The 19,036-nt window shown below is 45.2% G+C and overlaps 1 pseudogene; it reads left to right on the top strand.

Moving 5' to 3' along the window:
• Positions 1-17,796: 17,796 nt before the first annotated feature.
• On the top strand, positions 17,797-18,742 carry LOC127042097 (olfactory receptor 52B2-like; annotated as a pseudogene).
• The last annotated feature ends 294 nt before the right edge of the window (positions 18,743-19,036 follow it).

The following is a 19,036-nucleotide window of genomic DNA, read 5'->3' on the forward strand; positions in this document are numbered from 1 at the left end:
AAAATATGTCTGCCCATGCCCGATTTTTTTTCTGATTGTTCCAGTGAGGAGCCCCTCTAGCACCTCCTTGCATTCCAGCAGGATAAAAGTCAGGTAACAGATCCCCAATTAAAAGCCACAGCTCTGAAATATAAGAGAAGGAGGGACAGTGCCTGTGCATTAACACACAGCTGGCTCCTGCCGTCATATTCAGTTCTGACTCCAATGATAGTTTTGCCTCATTGGAACCTGAACTAGGTACGGGCCACAGTCTCAGAAATCTGTCTTGTATTGTACAGCTCCTAACACCTTTCATCCTGAAGTATCCACTGGCCACTGAAATGCAGACACTTTGGAGCCGCAGACCATCAGCTGGAATGGGCAGGAGAACATAGAGAAGAGTGACATTTTGGCCAGTGATACTGGAGAAAAACTCACCACCTATGGCAAGGACCCTGGGATGTTTAATGGCTGCACAGATTGAAAAAGACCACAGACTTACTCTCTATCCAGCACACACCATGTTGCACTCGGTTTTTCTTGCAGATGACTTCCTCAGCAAGTGATGGGTACTTGTGAATTCTGAAACAGAATTGTCCTTCCTGGGAATCCCCTTCAAGTAGCCGTGTCCCACGTCTCTCTCGCCCCAGCATCTGTAGCAACATCCCACGCTGAAAGTCAACATAGGGGTTTGCACCATTCATAATATAGATCTGTGCATTTCCCAGTGGGGTTTTGCTCGGCCTCTAGGGAGAAGCGGGAATCTGTTTGTAAACAGGCTGGAGACAGGCCTGTCTCTGCTTCTGTGCTAATTATCCAACTTTAGGAGTAAACAGTAACTGAGGGACCTTCTTTGGCTCTGTGCAGAGTCAGAGGAGAATTGGTTGTTTTCTATATGGTTATTTTAAAAATTATAGTTAATTAGGAAGAAACTAGGGATAATGCCTGGAGCACCATAGGGTCTGAAGCCCTGTGAATGCTCAGCAGGGATAGAGAGATAGTAGACAGACAGATCTGGAGAGAGATGACTGTGGGGACAAAAAGACTTGCTGTAAATACAGAGGGCTTTGGTATCAACAATCAGAATTCTCATCAGTAACTATCATTACATTGTGCAGCATCTTTCATTGAAGAATCTTGAAAACACCTAGCAAAGGAAAGTCACTTTGAACATATCCCCATTATACCACTGGGAAACGGAGGCACGGGGACACAGGATTTGGCTAAGGTCACAGAGAGACTGAGTGGCAGGATGGCAGGCAAAGCTCAGAATCCTGACTTCCATGCCTGACCCACGGTCTGTCCATCCTGCCAAAAGGGATATGGAGTCCTGCTCTGACAGGGACTGTTCATTTTGGGATGCGGTGGAAAGGGTTGATGAGTCTGCACTATCCTCTCATGGTGAATCTGAGGTTTTCAGAACTTGCTGGCGTTTGCAAGCTCCCCACTCCCAGGAAGGATGAACTATGGGGTCCACTTCTGCTCCCACTCAGATACCTGCCGACAAATCACAGTTACTGGGGTTACTTCAAGGAACAGACTTAGTAAAAGCAACACCAATAAAATGTTCCTGGGGACAATGGCCTTGTCTTCCCCCAAAGATGCCATGGAAAAAGGGACACCCTACAGACAGGATAGAGACTGGATAAGTGTTTGCAACGGATTTGTTCTTGCCCTTTCTGTTCATTTCCTCCCAGCCTCTCCCGCTGGAACTGAAATTTAATGTTTCAGGATCAGACTTCCCAGGACTGTCGAAGCTTCAGGGCGCTTGGATTCCCAAAGCTGAACTCTCTGCCTCCTCATCGGGCTAATCTGGGGTATATCTCCTATGCAGAGCAGCTGAGCTTTTAAGTACTGGAATGAGACTAAACAAATGTTCCTGCCTGTACTGAACAGGGATGATGTATCCACCTGTATTCAAGTTACTAACACTCTGTAGCTGAAAACCAGGGTTTGACCTTTATCTGTAGCTATCACAAATTGGTGCTAGGACCTGATTTACTTTCTTTATCGATAGACTTATAGGATTCAAGGTCAGAAGGGACCATTAGATCATTCAGTCTGACATCCTGTATAATATGCACCATTACATTTCACCCATTTACCCTTGTATTAAAGCCTGGTCTACATGAAGATTTTATATCATCATCAAGTATGACCGCCTACAGGATGCATGATTTTTTGCATCTAAACCATCCAAGACAAATGGCTATCCAGCTTTTTTTGGAAAACCTCCAGTGAAGGTGCTTCCACCACCTCCCAAGGCATCTATTCCATTGTCCTCCTGTTCTTACAGTTAGGAAGTTTTTCCTTAGATTATATCTAAATCTGCTATGGTGTAGTTTAACCACATTGACTCTTGTTCCACTCAGTGTGGTAAGACAGAACAAATTTTCTCCATTTTTATGTAGCCTTTCAAATATCGGAAGACCACTGTCACGTTCCTTCCTCAATCTCCTCTTTTCCAAATTAAACATATCCAGTTCCTTCAGGACTTTGCTCATATTGCTCGTATTCCATCCCTCGGATCATCTGTGTCTCTCAGCTCTAGACCATTTTCAGTTACCTACATCCTTCTCTCAGCTGAGGCCTAACCAGCACCAAGTAGAGGAACACTTTTGTCCCCTCATTACTTTCCCATGTTCCGCCTTTGTTAATGCAACCCATAATTGCATTTTATTTTTTTCCAAGTAGCAAAAAAATCCACACTCCTGAGAGATGTAGCTATATCAACATAACTCCAGTGTAAACAGCATTAAGTCAATGGATGAATTTCTTCCATCAACTTTTCAGAGAGTTATGTTCCCAATGCTGGCAGGAGAACTTCCTGCCATTGGTTTAAGTAATAACTACATGAAGTGCAATGGCAGCACCGCTGGAGCATTTTTACATGTAGAGAAATCAGAGTTTATTGCATTTCCCTTGCCCATCCAAATGCGGACTCTTGTTGAAGGATGAAATTGGGTTTATTTGAAAAGACCAGTTTTCCATAAACCATATTGTTTCCTGGCATTAATTATATTCCTAGAATTTTTCTGAACTAATTCCAAACCGGCTTTTTCATTATTTCCTAAAACTTGTCAAATCTTTCTTTTTAAACTTTCACTTTATTTTAAAAATTCTTTTCATTTAACACAGAACTGTCCTGTATTATCTTTTTTGTTAGTTTTGCTCTGCTTCCCATTTGCATACTTCTGCGTTCCAAATGACATATGTGATTGATCAGTCAGTTCATAAGTCTGGTGTTCATAACTCCAAGTTTCTACTGTAGATTCTAGTTAACATCCTCCTTGACAGCTAATGGACTTGAAAAGATTACATTAACTCATGTGATAATGAGGTACCTCACCTGCTTCTTTCCAAATGCAGAACCTTTTCTAGCTCAACCTGTTGTAGGATTTTTTTTTTATTCTCTTTAGATTTTTTAATAACCTCCTTTTTGTGACCCTTAGCCCCAGCATGGCCAGGTCAGACCCGAAAACCTGCCTTTGCTATGACCATAAGTGGAACAAGAGCCTGAAGCGGGTAGTGGAACCCTTGATGGAGAAATGCCATCAAGTCAGATGAGCAAATTTGTCCAGTGTCTTTTTGCCAATGACATCCATAAAGGATAGATTGGGTCCTGCAGGTATGACTGATAACTAATTTAGGAATGGAGCCCTGAAAGGCAGGCAGACTGGAAGCCCCCCTCTGCACTGGCAACTCCCACAGAATAGCTGGTTCACAATGTATCAATTCTGTCCTTCCTTTGATCCAAACCAGTGAAGTCAAGAGGCGTATGCTGACACATGGGCAAAGTAGTGCCTCCATATTAACTGCCAGGATATTGTGGTCACATCACATGGAGAGGACACTCCATCCTTCCTGGCAGAATGAACACAACACGGAAGGTGGCATTTACGGGTTATAAGCTCTCATTTGACTAGCATAGAGAAGGGCACCACAGGTTACCTTCAATGGTGGGAGGAATCACTGCACATCTGTCAGCCATCGCCCACCACAAAATCGAGCAGCCCCCAGATAGTTAGGTGCCCAACCACCACAACTTCATGGGGTGTGAGGGGCTAAACCAAAACCTTGCATCTGGCAAAAATTAAAACACAAGAAATTTCCCTCTTAACAGCTGGAACGTCAGGACCATGTGTCTGGCATTGGACAGAGAATGATGATATGCAATGCACAAGCAGCATACGGAAGGCAGCTTTAATAGATCGTGAACTGTTTACAAACTTTATGTTGACATTGCAGCACTTAAGAAAAGAAGACTTGAATATGCTGTGTCTGTCTAAGAGGCTAATTACACCTTCTTTTGGCAAGGTAAAAGCAATGAAGAAATCATCTGCATGGTGTAGACTCATAGATTCATAGACCTTGGACTGGAAGGGCACCTCGAGAGGTCATCGAGTCCAGTCCCCTACCCTCATGGCAGGAACAAATACTGTTTAGACCATCCCGGATAGACATTTATCTAACCTACTCTTAAATATCTCCAGAGATGGAGATTCCACAACCTCCCTAAGCAATTTATTCCAGTCTTTAACTTACACTGACAGTTAGGAACTTTTTCCTAACGTCCAACCTAATCTCCCTTGCTGCAGTTTAAGCCCATTGTTTCTTGTTCTATCATTGGAGGCTAAGTTGAACAAGTTTTCTCCCTCCTCCTGATGACACCTTTATATACCTGAAAACTGCTATCATGTCCCCCTCAGTCTTCTCTTTTCCAAACTAAATAAACCCAATTCTTTCACGCTTCCTTCATAGGTCATGTTCTCAAGACCTTTAATCATTCTTGTTGCCTCTTCTCTGGACCCTCTCCAATTTCTCCACATTTTTCTTGAAATGCGGTGCCCAGAACTGGACACAATACTCCAGCTGAGGCCGAACCAACACAGAGTAGAGCGGAAGACTGACTTCTCGTGTCTTGTTTACAACACACCTGTTAATGCTTTCCCAGAATCACGTTTGCTTTTTTTGCAACAGTATCACACTGTTGACTCATATTTAGTTTGTGGTCCACTATGACCCTAAGATCTCTTTTATGCCATACTCCTTCCTAGACAGTCTCTTCCCATTCTGTATGTGTGAAACCTGATTGTTCCTTCCTAAGTGGAGCACTTTGCATTTATCTTCATTGAACTTCATCCTGTTTACCTCAGACCATTTCTCCAATTTGTCCAGATCATTTTGAATTTTGACCCTGTCCTCCACAGTAGTTGCAATCCCTCCCAGTTTGGTATCCTCTGCAAACTTAATAAGCGTACTTTCTATGCCAACATCTAAGTCGTTGATGAAGATATTGAACAGAGCCGGTTTCCAAAACTACCCATGCGGAACTCCACTTGTTATACCTTTCCAGCAGGATTGGGAGCCATTAATAACTACTCTCTGAGTACAGTTATCCAGCCACTTATGCACCCACCTTATAGTAGCCCCATCTAAATTATATTTGCCTAGTTTATCGATAAGGATATCATGAGAGACCATATGAAATACCTTACTAAAGTCTAGGTATACACATCCACCGCTTCTCCCTTATCCACAAGACTCGTTATCCTATCAAAGAAGGCTATCAGATTGGTTTAACTCGATTTGTTCTTTATAAATCCATGCTGGATATTTCCCCTATCACCTTACCACCTTCCAAGTGTTTGCAGATGATTTCTTTAATTACTTGCTCCATTATCTTCCCTGGCACAGAAGTTAAACTAACTGGTCTGTAGTTTCCTGGGTTGTTTTTATTTCCCTTTTTATAGATGGGCATTATATTGGTCCTTTTCCAGTCTTCTGAAATCTCTCCTGTCTCCCATGACTTTCCAAAGATAAGTATCAGAGGGGGAGCCGTGTTAGTCTGGATCTGTAAAAGCAGCAAAGAATCCTGTGGCACCTTATAGACTAACAGACATTTTTGGAGCGTGAGCTTTCCTGGGTGAATACCCACTTCCTCAGATGCATGTAGTGGAAATTTCCAGGGGCAGGTATATATATGCTAGCAAGCAAGCTAGAGATAACGAGGTCAGTTCAATCAGGGAAGATGATGCCCTGTTCTAGCGGTTGAGGTGTGTGAAAACCAAGAGAGGAGAAACTGGTCTGTAGTTTGGCAAGCCATTCACAGTCTTTTGTTCAATCCTGAGCTGATGGTGTCAAATTTGCAGATTGAACTGAAGCTCAGCAGTTTCTCTTTGAAGCCTGGTCCTTAAGTTTTTTTTGCTGCAGGATGGCCACCTTAAGGTCTGCTATAGTGTGGCCAGGGAGGTTGAAGTGTTCTTCCTACAGGTTTTTGTATATTGCCATTCCTAATGTCTGATTTGCGTCCATTTATCCTTTTCCGTAGAGACTGTCCAGTTTTGGCCGGACGTACATAGCAGAAGGGCGTTGCTGGCATATGATGGCGTATATTACATTGGTGGATGTGCAAGTGAATGAACTGGTGATGGTGGTGGCCGATCTGGTTAGGTCCTGTGATGGTGTCGCTGGTGTAGATATGTGGGCAGAGTTGGCATTCGAGGTTTGTTCCAGGGACTTGGTTCCTGAGCTAGAGTTATTATGGTGCGGTGTGCAGTTACTGGTGAAAATATGTTTCAGGTTGGCAGGTTGTGGGCAAGACTGGCCTGCCACCCAAGGCCTGTGAAAGTGTGGGATCATTGTCCAGGATGGGTTGTAGATCCTTGATGATGCGTTGGAGGGGTTTTAGTTGGGGACTGTATGTGATGGCCAGTGGAGTCCTGTGGTTTCTTTCTTGGGTTTGTCTTGCAGTAGGAGGCTTCTGGGTACACATCTGGCTCTGTTGATCTGTTTCCTTATTTCCTCGTGTGGGTATTTATAGTTTTGAGAATGCTTGGTGGAGATTTCGTAGGTGTTGGTCTCTGTCTGAGGGGTTAGAGCAGATGCGGTTGTTACCTCAGTGCTTGGCTGTAGATAATGGATCATGTGGTGTGTCCGGGATGGAAGCTGGAGGCGTGAAGGTAGGCATAGGGGTCGGTAGGTTTTCTATATAGGGTGGTGTTAATGTGACCATCACTTATTTGCCACCATGGTGTCAAGAAAGTGGACCTTTCCCGTGTAGATTAGTCCAGGTTGCGGTTGATGGTTGGGTGGAAGCTGTTGAAATCGTTGTGGAATTTTTCCAGAGTCTCCTTCCCATGGGTCCAGATGATGAAGATGTCATCAATGTAGCGTCGGTAGAGAAGGGGCGTGTGTGGACGAGAGCTGAGGAAGTGTTGTTCCAGGTCGGCCATAAAAATATTGGCATATATTGTGGGGCCATGCGAGTGCCCATAGCAAGTGCCACTGATCTGGAGATATATATTGTCATGAAACTGAAATAGTTATGTGTAAGGCTAAAGGCACAGAGCTCAGCAGCCAGTTGTGCTGTGGCATCGTCAGGGATAGTGTTCCTGACAGCTTGTCTTCCATCTGTGTGTGGGATGTTTGTTGTAGAGAGCTTCTAAATCCCATGGTGGCTAGGATGGTGTTTTCTGGGAGGTGACCAATGCATTGTAGTTTCCTCAGGAAATCAGTGGTGTCACAGAGATAACGGGAGTGCTGGTGGCATAGGGTCTGAGTAGAGAGTCCATATATCCAGACAGTCCTTCAGTGAGAGTGCCAATGACCGAGATGATGGGGAGTCCAGGATTCCGTGTTTGTGGATCTTGGGTAGTAGATAGAATAACGCTGGTCAGGGTTCCAAAGATAATATCTAGAGGCTCAGATACCGCCTCTATTAACTCCTTGAGTATTCTAGGATTCATTTCATCAGGCCCTGGTGACTTGCAGGAATCTAACTTTTCTAAGTGAATTTTTAACTTGCTCTTTTTTTTATTTTATCTTCTAAACTTACCTCCTTCCCATAAGCATTCACTATGTTAGACATTCCTTCAGACTTCTCAGTGAAGACCGAAACAAAGAAGTCATTAAGCATCTCTGCCATTTCCAAGTTTCCTGTTACTGTTTCTCCCTCCTCACTGAGCATTGGGCCTACCCTGTCCTTGGTCTTCCTCTTGTTTTCTAATGTATTGATAAAAAGTCTTCTTGCTTCCCTTTATTCCCGTAGCTAATTTGAGCTCATTTTGTGCCTTTGCCTTTTTAATCTTGCCCCTGCTTTCCAGTGTTGTTTGCCTATATTCGTCCTTGTAATCTGACCTAGTTTCCATTTTTTATATGACTCCTTTTTATTGTGTTGGTCATGCAAGATCTCGTGGTTAAGCCAAAGTGGTCTTTTGCCACATTTTTCTATCTTTTCCTAACCATCCGATAGCTTGCTTTTGGGCCCTTAATAGCGTCCCTTTGAAAACTGCCAACTCTCCTCAGTTGTTTTTTCCCTCAGTCTTGATTCCCTATGGGATCTTACCTATCAGCTCTCTGAGCTCATCAAAATCCAACTTCCTGAAATCCATTGTCTCTATTCTGCTGTACTCCTTCTACCCTTCCTTAGAATTGCAAATTCTATGATTTCATGATCACTTTCACCCAAGCTTCCTTCTACTTTCAAATTCTCAGCGAGTTCCTCCCTATTTGTTAAAATCAAGTCTAGAACAGCTTCACCTCTAGTAGCTTTTTCAACCTCCTGAAATAAAAAGTTGTCTGCAATGCAGTCCAGGAACTTATTGGATAGTCCGTTCCCCGTGGTGTATTTTCCCAACATATATCTGGATAGTTGAAGTCCCCCATCACCACCAAACCTTGGGCTTTTGGATGATTTTGTTAGTTGTTTAAAAAAAAGCCTCATCCACCTCTTCCACCTGATTAGGTGGCCTGTAGTAGACTCCGAGCATGACATCACCCTTGTTTTTTACCCCTTTATCCTAACCCAGAGAATCTCAACACTTCCGTCTCCTATGTCCATCTCCACCTCAGTCCAAGTGTGTACATTTTTTAATATATAAGGCAACACCTCCTCCCTTTTCCCCTATCTATTCTTCCTGAGCAAACTATACCCATCGACACCAACATTCCAATCATGTGTATTATCTCACCATGTCATAGTTGTATTTATTTATTAGCACTTCCAGTTCTTCCTGCTTATTACCCATACTTCTCGCATTTGTATATAGGCATCTAAGATACTGGTTTGATCTTGCCTCCCAGTTTTGCCCTGACCCTCCTTTCTCTCTGCCATTATATCCCACGTTCCCTCTTGTTTCCGACTCATCTCTCAGGTTTTCATGTTCCCCACTTACCTGTGGGCTTTGCCTCACCTATCCCCCGTCGAGCCTAGTTTAAAGCCCTCCTCACTAGGTTAGCCAGTCTGTGTGCAAATAGGGTCTTTCCCCTCCTCGAAAGATGAACGCCATCTCTGCCGAGCAGTCCTTCATCAAATAGCATCCCGTGGTCGTGGAAGCCAAAGCCCTCCTGGCGACACCATCTTTGCAGCCAGGCATTCACCTCCATGATGCATCTGTCTCTGCCCGGGCCCCCACCTTTGACAGGAAGAATCGAAGAGAATACCACCTGCCTCTCCAAACTCCTTCACCCGTACTCCCAGAGCTCTGTAGTCATTCTTGATTCACTCAGCGTCACACCTCACATTATCATTTGTTCCCACATGGATGAGTAGCATGGGGTAGTAGTCAGAAGGCTGGATAATCCTCAACAATGCCTCTGTAATATCTCAGATACAGGCCCCTGGCAAGCAGCATACTTCCTGAGATGAAATGTCAGGGTGACAGATGGCTCAGCAGAGAGTCTCCGACCACCACTACACTACATTTCCTATTTTCAGTGATGGCAATAAGCCTCCCAGCCTTAGGGGTATGAGGCTTCTCCTCCTTTACTGTAGGGGATGATTCCTTCTCTCCTGTATCAAGAAGAGCATAACGGTTATCTATTACCACGGCAGGAGGGTTCGCAGCAGGGATGGAGCACTGCCCGCTGCCAGAAGTAACCAGCTGCCAGTGTCCACCCTGAGCCATCTCCTCCTCCACCAGTGGTGTGTCAGCAGTCCTGTGACTGTGACAGCTACCTCAGCTGTCTCCACATGGATACTGTCCAGGAATTGCTAGTGGATAGGGATGCTCCTCAACCTAGCCACCTCCTCTTGTAGCTCTCCCACCTGCTGCCTGAGAGATTCCACCAGTAGGCACCTTTCACATTTGATACCACCCCCCAGCCTGGATATCAGTAAGTGGAAATTGCAAGTTACAGTCTTTGCAAAACTACACCAGCATCTGGGTAGAAGCATCCTTGCTCTGGTGCTCTGTCTGGCTACACGTGCAGGCGGAGGAGACAGAAGAAGTGCTGCCACAGGTGTTGCGGGTCTTCCTAACCATCGTAAACCTCCCTCTGTCAAACTCCCTCTCAAACTCCCCTGTCTGCAGCTCCCTGTCCGCTCTGCTCTGCTTTACAGAGAAAGGTTTTGGATGTAGTTTGGTTTATAGGTTTTGAAGGGACTAATAGGTCACGGATAGGACCAACAAGGGACCCCCTCTCCCTTCTCACTCCCTTGCGAAACTCCCTGCTAGCAGCCCCTGTTCACAAAGCTCCCTGGTCTCTTGTGCGTGGCTTTATAAAGCCCTGGCCTGAGTGAATGCCCCGCCCACTGGTTAAGACTCAGCCAATTACCAGAGGCTTCTAGCTTTCAAACTTTCCTTTGTAGCTCAGCCTCCAACTTCCAATTACAGCACACGGTCCTTCAAACAACCAAAACAAACAAACAGACTGACAAACACAAGCTCAGCACACAGCAAGTAACCCCCAAACACACACAAACACACACACTGCAGACAGTCACTTACCCCTGTGGCAAACTGAGGACACTCAGCTACCAAAAGAGGGGTAGTAATTAGTCCCAGAAGGCTTAACCATGGAGGAATAAGGTTCAGCTGGAACAGGGGTTACCAGGGAGGTAATTAGTTTCAGCTGGCCCCAATGGCTGGAGACCTTTTTAAACCCTCCCTGGCAGGGAAGCAGGGGGGAGGAGAGAAGTAGAGTAGCTGCCAGTGAGTAGAGGCAGCTGAACTCTAAAAACTTTTCTTGCGAGGCAGGTTGCACTCTCCCTAGTAGGAGAGGACAACAGAACAAGGGCCTGACTGAGAAGGGATCAGCCAGACCCTGCGCTACTGTAAAGGGCTTTTTGCTTTGCCCAAGCCTGTGTCTCCAAGGCTGAGAAGGACTGAGCTAGGAGAGGAGAGACAGGTACTTTGCCACACCCCACAGATGCTGTATTTGCTCCTCCTTCACCTGGAGAACTCCCTTGCGAAACTCCCTGTTAGCAGCCCCTGTTCGCAAAGCCGTAGTTCACAAAGCTGTAGGTTTCACTGTGAGAAACAAGTGTGTAAAGCTCATAGAAACACCCACTGGGAAATAGAGCATATCATCTCAATTCAGAAGACAATCGGCTCTGTGAACATCATTAGTGCTTATGAACCAACACTCAAATCTAGCCCCAAGGAGAAGGATAAACTTTATGACTGTTTGCATCAAGTTGTCGAAAGAAACCATCCCTGCCCCCTTTTCAGTTGCCCACCGTTCACTTCACCCATCCATGATACTGTAATTCCCCCCTTTCAAGTGCAGCCAAAGGAGCCATTTTTCTCAGAAACATGAAAAAGTTAAACATTACTCGTTGTCCTGTCATCTGCTACCCCAGAGAACAGTCTAGATCCATCCTATTTGGAACCCTCTTTCAGGTAGTTGAAAGCATCTATCAAATCCCCCCCCTCAGTCTTCTCTTCTGCAGACTAAACAATCCCAGTTCCCTCAGCCTCTCCTCATAAGTCATGTGTTCCAGCTCCTTAAGCATTTTTGTCGTCCTCCGCTGGACTCTTTCTAATTTTTCCACATCCTTCTTGCACTATGGGGCCCAAAACTGGACACAGTACTCCAAATGAGGCCTCACCAATGTCAAATAGAGGAGAATGATCAGTCCCTCGATCTGTTGGCAATGCCCCTATGTATACAGCCCAAAATGCCATTAACCTTTTTGGCGACAAGGGCACACTGTTGACTCATATCCAGCTTCTCATCTACTGTAACCCCTAGGTCCTTTTCTGAAGAACTGCTGCCTAGCCACTAGGTCCCTGGTCTGTAACAGTGAATTGGGTTCTTCCTTCCTAAGTGCAGGACTTTGCACTTGTCCTTGTTGAACCTCGTCAGATTTCTTTTGGCCCAATCCTCTAATTTGTCTAGGTCCCTCTGGATCCTATTCCTACCCTCCAGCATATCTACCACTCCTCTCAGTTTACTGTCCTCTGCAAACTTGCTGAGGGTGCAGTCCACACCATCCTCCAGGACTGACCCTTGGGGCACTCCTCTTGATACTAGCTACCAACTAGACTACCCTTGAGCCTGATGATCTAACCAGCTTTCTATCCAACTTATAGTCCATTCATTCAGCCCATAACACATCCACTGCTTTCCCCTCATCCAAAGAGCCAGTTATCTCCTCATAGAAGGCAATTAGGTTAGTCAGGTATGTCTCCCCTTGGTGAATGTATGCTGACTCTTCCTGATCACTTTCCTCTCCTGTAAGTGCATCAGAATTGATTCCTTGAGGATCTGCTCCATGATTTTTCCAGGGACTGAGGTGAGGCTGACTGGCCTGTAGTTCCCTGGATCCTCCTCCTTCCCTTTTTTAAAGATGGGCACTACATTAGCCTTTTTTCAGTCATCCAGGACCTCCCCTGATCGCCAGGAGTTTTCAAAGATAATGGCCAATGGCTCTGCAATCACATCCGCCAACTCCTTTACCATCCTCAGATGCAGCGCATCCGGCCCCATGGACTTGTGCTCGTCCAGTTTTTCTAAATGGTCCCGAACCACTTCTTTCTCCACAGAGAGCTGCTCACCTCCTCCCCACGCTGTGCTGCCCAGTGCAGCAGTCTGGGAGCTGGCCTTGTTTGTGAAGACTGACGCAAAAAAATCGTTGAGTACATTAGCTTTTTCCACATCCTCTGTCACTAGGTTGCCTCCCTCATTTAGTAAGGGGCCCACACTTTCCCTGACCTTCTTCTTATTGCTAACATAGCTGAAGAAACCCTTCTTGTTACTTTTAACATCTCTTGCTAGCTTCAACTCCAAGTGTGATTTGGCCTTCTTGATTTCACTCCTGCAGCCTGAGCAATATTTTTATACTCCTCCCTGGTCATTTGTCCAATCTTCCACTTCTTGTAAGTTTCTTTTTTGTGTTTAAGATCAGCAAGGATTTCACTGTTAAGCCAAGCTGGTCGCCTGCCATATTTACTATTCTTTCTACACATCTGAATGGTTTGTTCCTGCAACCTCAATAAGGATTCTTTAAAATACAGCCAGCTCTCCTGGACTCATTTCCCCTCATGTTATTTTTCCAGGAGATCCTTCCCATCAGTTCCCTTAGGGAGTCAAAATCTGCTTTTCTGAAGTCCAGGGTCTGTATTCTGCTGCTCTTCTTTCTTCCTTGTGTCAGGATCCTGAACTCGACCATCTCATGGTCACTGCCTCCCAGGTTCCCATCCACTTTTGCTTCCCTTACTAATTCTTCCTGGTTTGCGAGCAGCAGGTCAAGAAGAGCTCTGCCTCTAGTTGGTTCCTCCAGCACTTGGACTAGGAAATTGTCTCCTACAGTTTCCAAAAACTTCCTGAATTGTCTATGCACCGCTGTATTGCTCTCCCAGCAGGTATCAGGGTGATTGAAGTCGCTCATGTGAACCAGGGCCTGTGAGTTAGTAACTTCTGTTAGTTGCCGGAAGAAAGCCTCATCCACCTCTTCCCCCTGGTCTGGTGGTCTATAGCAGACTCCCATCACAACCTCACCCTTGTTGCTCACACTTCTAAACTTAATCCAGAGACTTTCAGGTGTTTTTGCATTTTTATACTGGAGCTCTGAGCAGTCATACTGCTCTCTTACATACAATGCAATTCCCCCACCTTTTCTGTCCTTCCTGAACACAAATGCAAGAAGCATGGGAAACAAGCAGGGGGAACTGGAAATCCTGGCGACTGGAATAACAGAGACTTGGTGAGATAACTCACATGACCGGAGCACTATCATGGATGGATATAAACTGTTCAGGAAGGACAGAAAAGGTGGGGGAATTGCATTGAAGAGGGGAGGATTCCTGCCTGATAGTGAAAAAGCGGGATGATCAGTGCCATGTTTAGCTGATCATCCCACTTTTTCACTATCAGGCAGGAATCCTCCCCTCTTCATGCTCTGCTGCTCATGCTTCCTCTGGTATCTCACTTCCCCACTTAGCTCAGGGCTTTGGTCTCCTTCCCCCCGGTGAACCTAGTTTAAAGCCCTCCTCACTAGGTTAGCCAGCCTGCTTGCAAAGATGCTTTTCTCTCTCTTCGTTAGGTGGAGCCCGTCTCTGCCTAGCACTCCTCCTTCTTGGAACACTTCATCCTATAGCATATTACATGGATATATATCCCACCAGCCATGGGAGCTGGGGTACCCACTGTTCTATAGATCTGCAGCTTTGTAGCAAGCTTGATGCCACAACATCTCCACAAAGACGATGGAAAGGAACATGGCAGCAGCTGCTGCTGTACAGGTGGCCTGGCATTCCCATATTCACCACTGCTATATAGTTGCAACAAATCTTGTACAAAATATCTCATGTGAGGCGTCAATTAAAAAGTTATGGTTTGCTGAATATGATTATCCAATTTGTATTTATGTGTCATTTCTGTATCTGAAGTAATTAATATTGACTATGATCTTGTATTTCAATGAGTTTGCTCCTGTGGTAACTCTCTCAAAGTACTTTACATCCAGTCTAGCCAGCACATTGTGAAAGGACAGTTCAAGTTGATGGCCCCTCAGTGAACACAATGTAAGAGGCTTATATCCAACTGATGGGCTTCCCCGTGTATGTTTTAGCCAGCATATGGGTAATGGCCCCTGCCATGACTCACTGAAGGACACAATGGCATGTGACCAGTTCATGTGACACTGAACTCCATCTTGTTCCTGAACTTTCCCATTAACTGTGCTGGGGCCTTTGTTTGGGACAATGAAGTTGCCTCCACGTGGCAGAAGCTATAATAGGTAGAAATTACCTCCCTCCCCCGCCACAACTGAACACCTGAAAACACCGATAGAGGGACAAAAAAAAACATTGACTGGGCAGGTAGTCCCAGGCTGGAAAGGAGAAATCGCAGCCTTTGTAAGGAAGATTGGTAGACTATTTGTACCATAAAGGTGAGACCCTCCTTGGTTAAAATCTGGCCTAGTGAATAGAACCTGGATTGTGATTTTGCTTTATTTATTAAATAATCTACATTGATCTGTAAACATTTGACTTATAATCACCTAAAATCTAGCTCTCTGTAGTTAGTAAATCTGTTTTATGTGTATTACCTAAAACAGTGTGTTGCATGAAGTGTAAAGGGAAATTTTCTCAGGAACAGAAGCTGGTTCATAGTCTTCTCCACACTGAGGGAGGGGCATACTCAGTTATATATGGGCACCGCGCAGGTTTCTGAAAAGGGCAAAATGGGACAGTTCTTGAGTCTTACTCTGGGGAGCTGGAGAGAAGTGGCTGGATCCTCTCTATTGTTAGTTCATGAGAGGCTGGTGAAAATATCCGTGTAACTCAGTTGGGTGTGTCCCTGCCTGTGAATGTTTGTGTGAGTGCAGAACCTGGAGAGTTTTTCAGCTTGTCACATGATCACAGTGTGAGGGGGAGCCCAGACTGGTGTGTGCCAGAGGGCTCAACGGTACCTCAGTTCCACGAGGCAACCCAGGGAAGTCCATCACTGTGGCTCAGTCAGCAGGGTAAAATGCAGAGCTGCTTGTTCTGAGTGAGATTTGCTCTGCATACACTGGTGAAGAGATTTTAATTAGACTTTAAGTGTGGTGGCTGGAGATCAGTCTAAGAGGTTACCAGTTTGTTATTTTCTGATTGCTTATTTCAGAGGGAAGCTGCGTGCTTCCAGGGATAGGGTAGTTGAGATGGATGGCTGCTCTGCAGCTGAAGGCAGCTTCACCTCAGGCTTCGGGGTGCTATTAACTCGCAGAACAAGTGACCTGAGCTTTTTGTTCCCACCACTGACCCAGCCCACAGCCCACACCCTACATCCAAACTCCCTCCTAGAGCCCACACCCCTCCTGCACCCCAAACACCTGCATCAGGCTAGGGGGTGCTCTCTGTGACCTCCCAGAACAATTGGTCTGACTTTTTTGCTCCCTCTGCTGCATCCTGGCTTCTGTGTATGCATGTCACCTTCCAGATCTGCTCTCTATATATTTGTTTTTAAAGAGATTCTTTTGTTCCCCCCAGTATTCTACCCAAGGATCCATTACATTAGATAATAGGACAGAAAATATCTTATTGCCTCTATATAAATCCATGGTACACCCACATCTTGAATACTGTGTGCAGATGTGTTTGCCACATTTCAAAAAAAGATATATTGAAATAGGAAAAGGTTAAGAAAAGGGCAACAAAAATGATTAGGGATATGGAATGGCTTCCGTATGAGGAGAGATTAATAAGACTGGGAATTTTCAGCTTGGAATGAGACGGTTAAGGGAAGATATGATTAAGATCTATAAAATCATGACTAGTGTAAAGAAAGTAGATAAGGAAGTTTTGTTTACTACTTCCCATAACACAAGAACTAGGGATCACCAAATGAAATTAATAGGCAGCAGGTTCAAAACAAATAAAGGAAGCATTTTTTTTTTACACAACGCAAAGTCAAACTGTGGAACTCCTTGCCAGAGGATGTTGTGAAGGCCAAGAATATAACAGAGTTCAAAAAAGAACTAGATAATTTCATGGAGTATACGTCCATCAATGGCTATTAGGCAGAATGGGTAGAGATAGTGTGCTTAGGCTCTGTTTACCTGAAGCTGAGAATGAGGGACAGGAGATGGATCATTTGATGATTCCCTGTTCTGTTCATTCCCTGTGTGGCACCTGGCACTGGCCACTGGGCTCAGACAGGACACTGGACTACATGGACCTTTGGGCTGATCCAGTATGGCCATTCATATATTCTCATGTTCTTGTGTGTATATATATAGAGTATGATTCATATATCCATGTAATATGTTATAGGACATTGAGGACTGATCTGAATGACACGTGCTTGATATGAATACGTGCATTGTGACTTGGCAAATAAAGCAAGAACTTAAGATCAAGAACTATTAAAACTATTTGTGCAAAACAATCTTATTATGTTCCAGGAAAATACGGAGAATCAGCACCAGCTGGACTGATATAAAATTGTGTAAGATTAGGAGGAAATGGCACTCCTTGGACCATGGTGGCCCGCCCAGGGTTGTCTCTTTCGAATTGTGTGGATAGGAGGCCTAGTATACAAAAGCAAAGAACAGGTGATGTGACAGAATGGACTATAAAAGGTTGCCTATAATTTCTGCAAAAGGGAGTTGCTTACTGATCTAGAACCTTGTGTGGATATAGATGAGATTTTAGCTGGCTCCCTGCACCTTTTCATCAGAAAGAATCTTGACTGGCCATCGGGACCATTCTGACCTGTGGACTCTGGTAGAGTATGTTTGTGGTGTAAATGTGGAGTGAACACAGTTTGTTTTGTAATCAATAAAGAGCATTTAAAGTATTACCTACCAACTTTGTATCTGGTATCTGCCCGCTCCCTATCCCGTAGAGAGATCTCTATTGAGGGTCTAATATTAGTAGTGTCAAAATTTTTCACAATTCCTTTTTCTGAATAATGAAAATGTTTCACTCATGAGAACAGCCTCCGGTTATGTATGTAGTGTCTCATATTAACGTTGTTTCTCCATCCAGGCATTTGTACTGCGACCATCACCCTACAGCCTGGGCACATACAGGAAGTTAGAGGAACACACAGTACATGCAGAAGACTTTGTTCTGCCTAGGAGCTGGACACCTTCTCTTCTACTCCATGTCAAGTTCCAACACAACCTACTTCACCAACCCCTCCATCTTCATCCTGCTGGGCATTCCTGGCCTGGAGGCTGCCCATGTCTGGATCTCCATCCCCTTCTGCACCATGTACACCATAGCCATCTTGGGGAACTTCACCATTCTGTTCATTGTGAAGAGGGAGCCGAGCCTCCATGGGCCCATGTACTATTTCCTCTGCATGCTGACCGTCAGCGACCTGGTCTTGTGCACATGCACCATTCCGAAAACACTGAGCATCTTCTGGTTCAAATCTAGGGAGGTAGATTTCAGTGCCTGCCTCATCCAGATGTTCTTCATTCATTGCTTTTTTGTGATGGAGTCTGGGATCTTCATGGCTATGGCTTTTGATCGCTATGTGGCCATCTGTGACCCCGAGACATTCCGTCATCCTGAGAAACCCCTTGGTGGCCAATATTGGCCTGGCCGTGGTGCTGCGTAGCTGCATGCTTGTACTGCCCTGTCCCTTGCTAGCAAGGCAGTTGCCATATTGCAGAACCAACATCATACCCCACTCGTGCTGCGAGCACATAGCCGTGGTGAAGCTGGCCTGCGCTGACATCCACATCAATATTTACTACGGTCTCTTTATGGCAATCTTGGTGATCAGTCTAGATGTGTTTTTTATAGTTGTGTCCTATATCCAGATACTCAGAGCTGTCTTCAGACTCCCCACAAAGGACGCCCGGCTCGAGACTTTTGGGACCTGTGGTTCCCACCTCTGTGCCATTTTAGCCTTTTACATCCCAGGTCTGTTCTCCATCCTCACAAACTGGTTTGGCCACAATGTGGCCCTGCATTTCCATGTTCTCTTTACAAATGTGTGCCTCCTGGTGCCCCCCATGCTAAACCCCATCATTTTTGGTGTGAGACCCAAACAGATCAGGGTCAGGCTGCTCCAGCTCTTTACTCATAAAGGGACCTAAAGTTTTCTCCTTGTGCTCCATGCAGAGCAGACTTTTGATATGGTGCTCCTTGAATCCCTGACTGGACAATCAGAGAGACATCAATCCCCTTCCTGACCTTACTGTGTAGCGTCAGTGTGACAAACTGGGAAACTGGTCTATGTAGAACTCATTGAGTTGACACCTTTCTCACCGCTTGTACTGGACCCCCAATGTCCCACCCCTTGCCATCACCTCTTTAAACAAGGCCCTGCCCCTACTCTGCCTCTTCTCCCCAAGGCCCCACCCTGTCACTCACTGCATCATCACCGTGTC

The sequence above is a fragment of the Gopherus flavomarginatus genome, unplaced genomic scaffold, assembly GCF_025201925.1.
Source record: "Gopherus flavomarginatus isolate rGopFla2 unplaced genomic scaffold, rGopFla2.mat.asm mat_scaffold_2439_arrow_ctg1, whole genome shotgun sequence".
NCBI lineage: Eukaryota > Metazoa > Chordata > Testudines > Testudinidae > Gopherus > Gopherus flavomarginatus.